The 12623-nt window shown below is 33.0% G+C and overlaps 1 long non-coding RNA gene across 1 annotated transcript; it reads right to left on the reverse strand.

The window, feature by feature from the left end:
• Positions 1–3533: 3533 nt before the first annotated feature.
• LOC139193528 (uncharacterized) lies at positions 3534–4453 on the reverse strand. Its single transcript, XR_011577728.1, has 2 exons — positions 4306–4453; positions 3534–4127 (listed from the first exon to the last, which is right to left on the reverse strand). It is a non-coding gene; the product is annotated as an uncharacterized lncRNA (long non-coding RNA).
• Between the last annotated feature and the right edge of the window lie 8170 nt (positions 4454–12623).

Here is a 12623-nt window from a genome sequence, read left to right on the forward strand (position 1 = left end):
TAAAAAGTGTATATGTACAATCGTGAAAGTCGAATTGTGATGGTCCCGAGCTACATGAAACAAAATAATAAAATTCTAGACAAACTGTATATATGTGACCGGATTAAAATATAGAATACAGTAGCGTTTAGTACAATGCAAAAACGTCAAAGAGCCTTGCACTCTGTTCTAGCAAAACCATTCCTGATTTCATATATAAAACGAGGTACATGAGAGATGTAGTCTTTGTACTCTTTTCTAGCAGCCAAACATACAAAAATGGACTTAAATTAATGAGATCCCAACAAAAGTAGGCTTTTTAGCTAAAATGATCACTGAGATTTGCATAACTCATCACTTTGATACCTAAGATTTGAAATCAATAGAAGTGGTCTTTGAGTTTGTCCACAAGCAATCATTTTGGTCATTCCATGAAAAATTGTGTTAAATAAGGAGCAAAATGACAAAAATAACCTCAATTTAATGAACAATGACCAAATGATTTGACAAAAAGTAAGGGTATTTTTGTCATTTTAGCATTATTTAATGAAATTTTTTCATGAAATGACCAAAATGATTGATGGTAGACAAACTCATGGACCACTTTTATTGATTTCAAATTTCAAGGACCAAAGTGAGAAGTTATACAAATTTCATAGACCATTTTGGTTAAAAAGCCACGAAAGTATTATGCAGGATAGAGATCGCATTTACATAATTATATGTGTGATTTAGTACCGAGTAGGCATGCATCCCATTGTCCAATTAAAGCACAGCTTAAATTTTGAAAGAGAAATGATAAAGCAATAGAAATTCCAATTCACACCTAAATAAGGAGATCATCATTCGCCATTATTTATACCGAGCGAAGAGAGACTTACTTGCATATTAAACGTTAAGATGTCATTAGTTATAATAGTATTTTGAATTAATTACATATTATTTTGTTGTTTAATTTTTCTTCACGATAATAAATAATTGGTTTGAGATCTCACAATAGCGACATCGATCATGGCAATTTAAATTTGCGTACCTGTAGTAATGTTATGTATTATGCATTGATATATATATACACACAAACACACACAAACACATATATATGTGCATATATATATATATATATTCATATGCAATTGCAATTTTGTGTAAATAATTGAGAGATGAAGTCATTATTTGCTGTTTTGAGGATCATGTATATATTCATATACAATTGCAATTTTGTATAAATAGTGCAACCTTGATGGATAATGTTACTGTTTTTAAGTTTCCAACTAATTGAGTTATTACATTTTGTTGTACCAAACATTGTTCCTGATAGATTTTCAAAAATCTCTCCAAATTATCATGTGTGTTATGATGGATAAAATTGTAATAGGAGAACTGTCAAAATCGTAATTGGAGATTGAATTTAACAATGTATTTAAGGAGACAATTATACCATATATACTTAAACAAAGTTGAATTGAAATCCAAATTTCCAATTGAGGTGTGAAGAGGAGGTGGGAGGAGAGGTTGGCTACACGTTTTTTTGTTTTTCTATTTTCATTTTTTGTTTATCCAAAGGGGTACAAAACAGGTCATGGCCCGGAGAGGACAAAGACGACATTCTCGGCTCCCGGTTCAATGCCGCCTTATACGCCATGTTTTTTTTGTTTTCTTTTTCTCTATTTTTTCAGGAATTGCTTTCAATAACAACACCAAGCATGCTCCAACAATTTTGGTCTAGCAATAGGTGGCTGCTTCGTTGTTTTGGTTTGTATTGTGGGAGAGCAAGGTGCCGGCCAAATGTGAGGGAGAAGCTGGAGCTTGGTTTGCAAGAATAGTAGATATGTTGGTGTTCGGTTAGAGAGGTAAGACTGATTAAAATTTTAATCATTAAATTAATTTAATGTTGTTTAATATATACCCCTCTTACGATTTTCAGTGTTTTAACAAAACTCCCTAGATTTTAAGAAGAGAAATTTTATTTGAGCTCAAATAACTTCATATGACTTAAAACCAACTTTAAATGTGGATTGTTTTTTTTTGTTATTTTTTTGTTTGTAATTATTTCATAATTATCATCAAGTAAAAGTTGGAATTAACAACAAAACTAAAATTTATGAATAAACTCACATTTAGTAATCAAACCTACTTCGCTCAATATTTATCATACGTTTTCTAGTGTGTTAATATTGCCTACGAAAATATGTTGTTTCGACTTTCATGGCTGGTCTTATGATATTTGTTTATGCAAAGGAATCTGGAATGTTCGAGTTCAAATTTCTCTTTCCATAAGTTAAGTGAATTTAGAGCATATCCAAATATGTTATTTCAACTTGCATGATTGGTCTTACAATTCTTGTACGACATAATAAAACGTGCACATGTACAATTGCGAAAATCGAACTTGTAATGCGCACGAGCACATGAACAAAAACAGTAACATTTTGCGTAAAATGTATATAAGTGACTGAGTTAAAAAATCTAGGCTAGAGCTAGGCTTTTGACAAACGAGAATTAACTTTTCATTTTTATAATTGAGTAGACAACTATCAGAAATCAAACCATTTTGGTATCCGAATAAGTTGGGTGCATACTTTGAAAAAATTTATATCAGAAATTCCTAGTTATTAGAATTGCAAAATGCCATTCTGACTTTCATTTTAACTTTTGAAAAAACATTCAGATTCAAAATATTTGTGAACAGATTCAAAAAATTTATTGTCGAAAATTAGAAATCCATTCCGACTTAACTCCTAGTTGAATCTTATTATTTAAATCATAAAGATATCATAAGAGTTGAACCGAAAATCAAATTCACCACAACAACAGTATGGTTTAGGGTTTAAGTGTTTTTCAATGCTTCTTTATAGCATTGTCTATTTTACTAATTACAGTTACCGCAACCATCACGTCCCCCATAGAATACCTTCATACACAGCTCCATCTCTAATATAATTATGGTGGCAATCATTCATTGATTTAGGTCAAAAATCATCCCAAAAAATAGTCATGTTCTTAGGAATAGGATGCATCAAGGAAGCAACAGAGATATTTTTATGGGCTCTAGGTATTTATTTACATATTATTATAGATCTCGAATGCATAATGTGCGTTTTTTTACCCTAGTATGTTGTTCCTACTACCTGATTTCCTTTGTCTTATTATTTAGACATAGTAGAGCCCTAAGTTTTCTGGATTTTGCCCTAGGGATAAATGCTGTAATTCTAATGCATTTTATAAAATTAACGGACAGTGGAAAAAATCTGAAAGATTATGAATATACATTATTCGGGCTTTCAATTACAACTTGCATGTCTCTACTTTTATTTAAAAGTGATCAGGAGACTGTAATTGAAGGGATTGAGAATCCATAGACCTTTTTTCATTTTTAGGTGTATCATATATTTTCTCATTATTAGGGTTGCGAATTAAAATGGTACATATTAAAAATAAAAACATTATGATACACCTAAAAATGAAAAGAAAAACAAAGTTTTGTGGATTCACAATCCCTTCAATTACATTCTCCTAATGACTTTTAAATAAAAATAGAGAAATGCAAGTTGTAATTGAAAGAACGAATAATGCATATTCATAACCTTAAAGATTTTTTCCACCGTCCATCAATTTTATAAAACGCACTGGAATTACAGCATATATCCCTAGGGCAAAATCCAGAAAACTTAGGGCTCCACTATGTCTCAAAAATAAGACATAGGAAATCAGGTAGTAGGAACAACATACTAGGGTAAAAACACAAATTATGCATTCGGGATCTATAATATTTTGTAAATAAAGACCCAGAGCCTATAAAAATATCTCTATTGCTTCCCTGATGCATCTTATTCCTAAGAACTTGACAATCTTTGGGGTGATTTTTTACTTAAATCGACAAATGATCTCCACCATAATTATATCACAAATCACATATTGAACTGTGGTACAAAGGTAATCTATAGGGGACGTGATGGCCGCGAAAGCTAGAATTAATAAAATAGATGGTGCTATAAAGAAGCATTGAAAGACATGGAAGCATACTGTTGCGGTGGTGAATTTGATTTCCGGTTCAGCAACAGCTCCCACTTCTTGACCACTGCCGCCAATATCTTGTTCAGCAATTGGTCCCCTTCTTGACCACTGTTGTCGACATATCATAAAGGATCCTGAAAGAATCCGCATACCATTAATCCTGTTATTTTTGTGCTCTGCATTTTTTTTCACCGACTTTAAATTTCTTATCACACTAGCAAATCTTATACATAAATCTTAAAATAAATTACAAATTATTGAGTCTAGGATCAACAGAAGCAATTACGACATTTCAGATATGGGATAAAATACATTTTCATAGTTGGAAAATGATGCTAAAGCCTCTTGTGTTTCAGAAGGAAGTATATCCTTGCAGTGATGAGAGTTAGGAGGAATTGAGAAGGGAGAGAGAGTGAGGCGTGAAGATTGCAGAATGAATTGGGAAAAGATGAGGGTCTCAAGGAAGTATGAAATGATTTGGAATTGGGAAGGTGGTAGTGTTATTATATAGTGTTAGAGAAGCGAAAGGTTTTAGGGTTTTCATGTCTCAAATTACCTGACTCTCACTTCCCAAATTAACCTTGTAATGACCTATGAATATCCGCTAAAATATGTTGTGTGATCGCATAATTTGGCATGAGTAGTGGGGATACCTTGGTAAAAGAAAAGAGGTGAGGTTGGTAGGTGAGAGTAATGGGGATATCTTATTCAGTACGTACTATTTTGTTGTTTTTTTTATCTACTGCATTATTCACATCAATGCGTTTCGGGTTGGAAAGATAGAGAGGAGAGGGCTCGGCCTTGTTAGTTGTCACCATCCCAGAAACAAGCCCTTCACTTTCTGGGGCACATGAAAGTTGCATAGCATACAAACCCCCAATAGACATGCCCATTGAATTCAATTTTTTGTCCTCTCTCTTCCTCTCTGGTAACCTAGCTACATCCATTGTATTTTTTCAGTTTGCTTGCTCAATTGCTTTCTAGGAAGAAATTAAACATTCGATCAACAAGGAAAGTAATAATAATGATTTGTAGATGAAGGTCATCTCATATCTGTCCATCTTCTTTCTTGTGCCCAGAGCTTGCACCCACCTCAGTATATCAACATATCGAGGACTAGTGAGTAGCGCGTACTGATGACTAATTACATGTTCGATTGAAATTTCTTTTCATTAAGATCAATGAAACAAGATGTATCTCTAGACCATCCATAACCGAAATGCAAAGTAAATCAAAGCTCTTATATCTGGGTTCAATCTTTTTATTGTTAGGAACACAAATCGGTCTTCAAAATATGTTAATTACTTGATCATATTTTCCTTATAATTTTGGGGTATTTTGATATGGGTCCAAAGTAACTAAAAATTGGACCTATTTCAAAAGTCAAAAGTCACTAAAAATTAGACCTATTTCAAAAATATGTTTATAAAATTGGACCTATTTCTAATTTTCCCTATAATTTTTCAGTTTTCAGGCTAATAATATAATAAGCATTCTTCATTACACATTGAAAATGCTAATTTACTTATTGTCTTCCATTTTTTTTAGTGTCAAAGCGTAATTAAAATTGTAAAATTTAATTCTCGTTTGTCAACAGCCTAGCCTAGGATTTAGCCAACTGGTTTCACACTAACGACCTCAACAATTTGGAAGATATTTGAGAATATGTATTCTAATTTATTGGAAGGTATCTCTATGGTTTAACACTGTCAACTTATTGGAAGATATTTTTATGCTCCCGGTGAATTAGCTCTATTTTCCAAATTTTGCAGCTATGCCAAGAGAAGGAGCAAATGGTATTGATTCCCCTCGATTATAGGAAATTAAACAGAGAGTAAATGGTAAGTTTTTTTTTCTCCAAAATAAATAATTAAATGCATAAACATAACCAAAATTACAGAATCACGTAATTTGAATTGAATAAAAACTGTTATTAGTACTTCAAAAGTCTTATTCTACATTCTTCACAAATATATATATATATATATATATATATATATATATATATATTTTTTTTAATCATAAAAAATTTGGAATGAAAAATATAATTTGTGGAGTGCTAATAACAATTTACATTTTTAATTTATAGCTCTTTCTTACTCGTTCTTTTTATTTCTTTCAAAAACTGTATGCTATTTTTTTATTTATTTCTTTTTCATTATTTTTCCCTCCTCATGTGCTATATTCAGTTTTTCTCTCCCAAATATGAAATCTAGAATGGTTGACTGCTATTATTATTATTTTTTAGCACATCGATTTATTTTTAGAGTGTTGATAGACCAACTTCATTGTCCTATTTTTCCAGCAACATTCTAATTTCACTCACCTTAAAAAATTAAAAAATTGAAATGTTATTTTCTCACCCTTTATTATTTCTAAAGTAACCTTTAATATATATTAAAAATTTTATACATTTTTTTAATCTATCCCATCCTTAATCGTAGCACCACATTCACGGTGCAGCCGAAGCCCCAACCCGCCTGCCCACTCATCCCCATCTCGCAACCCATCCACCACCACCTCTCAATAATCAATATCTTTGTCCCCTACCCACCACCACACTCTCTCCTGATACCTACCCCTCAGCCACCGAAACCTGTCCCCTTTTTCACGCCATAACCAAATCCTTCTCCAACTACATGGCCAACCCATAATAATTACTCTAGATAGCCCCCAACCCCTATCCTCATTTGGGATTTCAATGAATGTCATCCAACCTAAACCCTAGAACCCAACAATTTTTTTTTGGTTCAAATCTGTGGGTGTTCAAAAGTTTCTCCATTGAAGTGGTTATAGTAGTTGATGGTGGCGCAGTATTTACATGTCAGCTGCCCAATTATAAACAAGGGTTTAAAAGTATTTTTCTAAAATGAATATATGTCAATAACATTTTGATTACAAGGTGGGTGAGAAATGGGGTGAGTTTAGTAGCACTCTATTTTTATACTAAATGGAGGGGAGTTTGGCTAAACCACACAATGATCAACCTAATTTGGCATCAAATTCACCATCCACGCAATTCGAACCTAAAACATCTTACTTATGATGAATATCACCAAATCATAATACTGAGTGGCTGATTGACTGTTATTTATATTAAATAAGTAACCTATACTTCCCATAAATGTAGGAAAATGGTTTTGAAGAATCCGATGCATAGGATAGAAGCATGATGGGACTTGAACTCACAAGTTCTTTATGATGCATGACTAGGATTTAATAACCACCTAGCAAGGATTTTTAGGGTTTGGCCTGAGTAGATCAGGGATTTTACTTGATGTAATCAAAATTTGTAACTAAACACCAGTTGAAATCTGTGAGGGTGTTGGCAACCGGCAATATCTTCAATTTCGATAAACAACACTGAAGTCATTGAATTAGCCGACCAATGAGCACTTTCAATTTAGATAAACAGCATTGCTTTGAGACGGACTGATTATCTAAGTCTCTGTCAGCAAATAATCTCTAAGTACTTGTTGGAATAGGTCATCTTATTAGTCTAAAATTTCATCAACTAATGATAGCTCGATCAAGAAATGAAAGCAAGCACGCGAAATTATGTACAATCTTTTATTACATTCTTATTTTATTGATTACATTCCTATTTTGTTTGTGCTTACGAAAATGGCATATCCCGTTGACGGTAGAGTCGAAACCGAAACTGCATGGTTAATCGCTGAAAGATGTTTTCTTGTGTGGAAGAAATTTCATGAAAATTATAGCAGTCGGTATGGAACTAGTCGTAGGAAAAGTGCACTTACTAGTTACTAATATGATAAAAATTTTGAGTTTTGCATTAGGCAAATATAGAGATGCTCAGACAAAAGCGGTGAAAATTTATCAAGGTGACACAAATATTGGGGATGAGGTAAAAAAATTTCTAATTTTTTTATTAGCACCAACTTTTATTTTTTTTGAAATAATTAATTTTTTCCCACTTTATTTGTTTTAGTTGATGCAAGCAAACAGTTGGTACCTAATTTTGCCCAAATTCATCACAAGGTTCAACCATCACAAATGTTGGAAAGTTGTGAAAATTTTGCCTAAAATACTGAATTATTAAGCTTGTTTCTAATGTTGTTCCCAAAAGACGACGCTAAGAGGTGAGACTGACAGGGAGAGTGGTTCATTTTATAGAAGTCAAGTTGAGTATGCAAGGAACTTGAGATTGATAAAAAAGATCGAAAAGCTATGTTCATGAAGGTTGACGACAAAGCATCACCAAACACACAAGCTTTTTGAAGGCACAAATGAAGGAAAGTGACAAGAAGAAGAAATCTTTTCCATGATGACGGACATGGCATCTCGAATCTTAGTGAAGACGAAACTAGCACCACAAATTGGTCTGGGTACATATAATTATCAGGTTATCTTATTAGATTTTTAAGATGTACCCGTTTTTATTTGAGAAATAGAATTTAATTATAATGTTTCATTGATTTATGAAAAAATAAAAATTAACAAAGCACTTTAATTAAATATAATAGAACTATATATTAAACAAATAAATCTCGAATAGTTACAAAAATGTCCTTTAATATTTACTCCTCATTATTTGGGCTTTAATTAATATAATCGCAGATTGCATCCGCTATATTAATTGAACATAGCACCAATTAATTTACTTTTGCTCCTTATATTGTTCTTTTGCACTTTCCGAATTTACAGTTTTGTGAATTAAATCTTTGAAAATCTATATGCGCAGGTTTGAATCCCCAAGCATGTTGTAGGTTTGGGATATGTCACTTGCGTTTGAGTTCAAATCTTTTTTCTCATAAGTTAGATGAAAGTGGAGTATTCACCAACTTCCATGGTCGGTCTTATAATTCTTGTGCGACATAAATAAAAAAGTGTACATGTATAATTGTGTATTAAAGTCAATTGTGATGCTCCCAAGCTACATGAATAAAAATGGTTACACCATTCACAGACTGTACATACATCATTGGATTTAGATTCATTGTCTCTGTTAGACTAAAAACTTGAGGGTTTTAGAAAATTGGAGGTCTTGTGCGGTAACACTACATGCACCATCCTACTCAAGTTAGGGAAAATAATACTGGTTTTTTGGATATTCAGGATAGAACTACCTGCAACTTAGCCGGGAGGCAGGAAATGGGTTTTTGGATATTTAGGGTGTGTGAATAGTTGAATAGATAATACTTTATTGTACCGCAAACATAAATTGATAACCAAGTGTTATTATATAAGTAATTGAGCACTTCAAAATGATTTTTTGTTTGTTTATAATATGATATTTAGTATACCAGACCGTGTTTTTGATACAATGAAAATTTTATGTGGCATGGTTACGTTTTTGTGACATGGCGGTTCCGTAAATGAATCCAGAGGACATAGAAAAAAAAATGAAACGAAAGAATCCGAAGTCCCACGTCTAAAAGTGGACACATCAGCACTCTCAACTCAGTGGGTAACCAGAGGTTTAGTCAGCTATGACTGCCCACTAGGTCTCTTGACTTAGGCTGGATCTTGTAAAAAGTTGATGGGCCTCAACGTGGGTTGTCTCAAAGCTTTCACACAACGGTACTTGAGAAAATAAAAGGTTAGGATTAGATGCAACATGCATGTTTGTAACTCAAGTGATTGATCTAAGTTCTATGTTATTTTTTTATGAAACATGGTGTGGCTAAGGTAGCTAGAGTAATGTACGAACATTGTTCTCGTTATATTTTCAATAATATCTCCAAGTTAGCACGTGTGTTATAACGGATAAAATCGTAATAAGAGAACAGTCAAAATCATAATAGGAGATGGAATTTAAGAATGTTTTTAAGGAGACAATAATACCATATCTACTTGAACAAGGTTGAATTGAATTCCAGATTTCCAATTGAGGAGTGAAGAGGAGGTGGTACCTAGTGACCCTGTCAATGGGTGTAAAACTTGGGAAATTGACCATCTCCGGATTTCTTTCACCGACTTCACTAAATCAATAAATTTGGATCCTTGAAATTTGATTTAACGGTTAAAGTTATTATAACTTTTAAAGGAATCTCCAATTTTTAACCGTTTGATCAAATTTCAAGATCCGAATTTATTGATTGGGTGGAGGGGTAGGTACCCCCTAGCTAAGACTGGACAAGATCAGCTTATCTCTTACGATTTTGGTACGATGTAGGCAGCTTATCTCCTCAGACTATGACCTCAGGTCTGTGGCTGATGAGTGGAGACGTCCAATTGGTACAAATTAATTGATTATGATGGATCAATAGTAGAGCATTACAATAGCTGTGATTTCGTTCACCTAGCAAAGGATTCTGCATTTATGGAGTTGTTTATGATTTTTCATAAGAAAAATTAAAATAAAATTCAAAAAAAAAAATAATAATGAAAAAAAAAACAAATAAAGCCGTATTGAAAGATACTACAAAAAGATAAAAAGGTAATTTTAGTCGGACCTGGATTCTCTCCGAGGCAAACCCTCGGGATCTTGCTGAGCGACAAACACTACAAACAGGGAGTTCCTTTTAAAGTTATAATAATTGTAACCGTTGAATTGAAATTGAATGACCCATGTTTTTCTCTCAGCATGATCCCTAGGGTTTGCCTCAGAGGATCCAGTTCCATTTTAATCACCATTCCGCCGTTATATAGTATCCTATGGCCAGAAGGTTGAGAGAAACAATATTTATTTTACCTTTGATTACCTGATTTATGACTCAACCGGATGTGATTTTGGAGAATTTTCCTTCACAAATAAGAGAATTAGGCATTTTAGTTGCCCCAAGAGTCGTTCTTGATCCCAGTTGCATACTGCACCTGTATGGTTCGTACCTAATCTTTGATAGGTTAGTTTAATTAAATTTTGTTTTGTTTCCCTTTTTTAGTTGGAAAGATTTGCTTTTCTATTTTATTTTTATAAAAGTTGTTTACTTCTCATACAGTCATACTTATATGCACTTAATACATATATAAATCATGTGAACATGCATATTTAATATAATTACTACATTTAATCATTCATGAACGGAACATAACTACATTGGGATCAAATTATATAAAATAGATTTAATGTCGTGTGGAGTCTTGATTCAATAACCTTTTATTATTGTAGCAAGACGTCAATATAATGATAATCCCGTTTCATATAGTCCATTTTCCTAACAAAGACATATCAAACACTGGATGAAAAAACGGCTACTGGGATAATGTTTTATGCGAAGCCTAAGAATTGTCACATTAGATCATGAACATCGTTCCACCCTATTGAGCATAACTTCCACTTGGAAATCTCCATGCTAGGCTCAGTAACGCTATGGATTATAAGTCTCCTTGTGTCGCAATTTTCGATAAGCCTTAAAAAACGAAAATACAGATAAATAAGATTTACCATTATAGTAATAACTAATCTCCGAGCAAAAACCAAGACAACATCAAATTGTTGAGAAATTTTTTAATGTGCCGATAATATGTCAGGTACACCAAGTGTTGAATACTTAAAAAAATATTCAAATATTTGTCTTATAACACTTGGTATACCATGTCATTTTCCTGACACTAAACACTTCCTTTGAAATGGGCACACCGAACACTTCCTCCAAAATGCCAAAATGCCAACCAATGTCTTACCTAGATGTGAGAAGAATTCGTTGAGTTCTCCTAACAAGTCTCCAAGACCAAGCTCTCGGTGACAGACCAAACCTAAAAGGCTAAAACTAGAAGATGGAATTCAGTACTCACGATCTATCTTGTGGAACTGTTAGCTACATTGCAAAAAATGAAAGATTAGTTCAAAAGAAGATGATATAGAGAGAGATTGAAGGCTCTTGAATTGATTGATGTCTCTGATACAATAGGTCTAGCATAATACATAAACACACATTACACCAAATGTTCTAATGCAATTTGTAGATTTTTTTTTTTAACTTTTCAACTACTTAAGTTATTACATGGGAACTTTAACGAAAAGCTTACAATATTGTTCACTTTAACGAAAAATCGCATTTTTACACTAAAAAGTCAATCATGTTACTATTCGTTGTACCCTTTGTTTTATTTTTATATTAAAACTCAAAATTTTCAAACTTGTTTCATTAGTTTTCTTTTATTACATTTTGTTATACCAAACATTGTTCCTGATAGATTTTCAAAAATCTCTACAAGTTATCATGTGTGTTATGATGGATAAAATTGTAATAGGAGAACAGTCAAAATCGTAATCGGAGATTGAATTTAACAATGTTTTTGACGAGACAATAATACCATATATACTTAAAAAAAGTTGAATTGAAATCCCAATTTCCAACTGAGGTGTGAGGAGGAGGTTGGCCACTTGTTTTTTGTTTTTCTATTTTCATTTTCTGTTTGTCCAAAGGGGTACAAAACAGGTCATGGCCCGGAGGTGACAAACACGACGATCTCGGGTTCCGATTCAATGCCGCCTCATACGGCTTATTTTTTTTTGGGAATTGTTTTCAATAACAACACCAAGCCTGCTCCAACAATTTTGGTCTAGCAATAGGTGGCTCCTTCGCTGTTTTGGTTTGTATTGTGAGAGAGCAAGGTGCCGGGCAAATGTGAGGGAGAAACTGGTGTTTGGTTTGCAAGAATAGTAGATATGTTGGTGTTAATATTGCCTGCGAAAATATGTTGTTTCGACTTGTATGGTC

The sequence above is a fragment of the Malus domestica genome, chromosome 17, assembly GCF_042453785.1.
Source record: "Malus domestica chromosome 17, GDT2T_hap1".
NCBI lineage: Eukaryota > Viridiplantae > Streptophyta > Magnoliopsida > Rosales > Rosaceae > Malus > Malus domestica.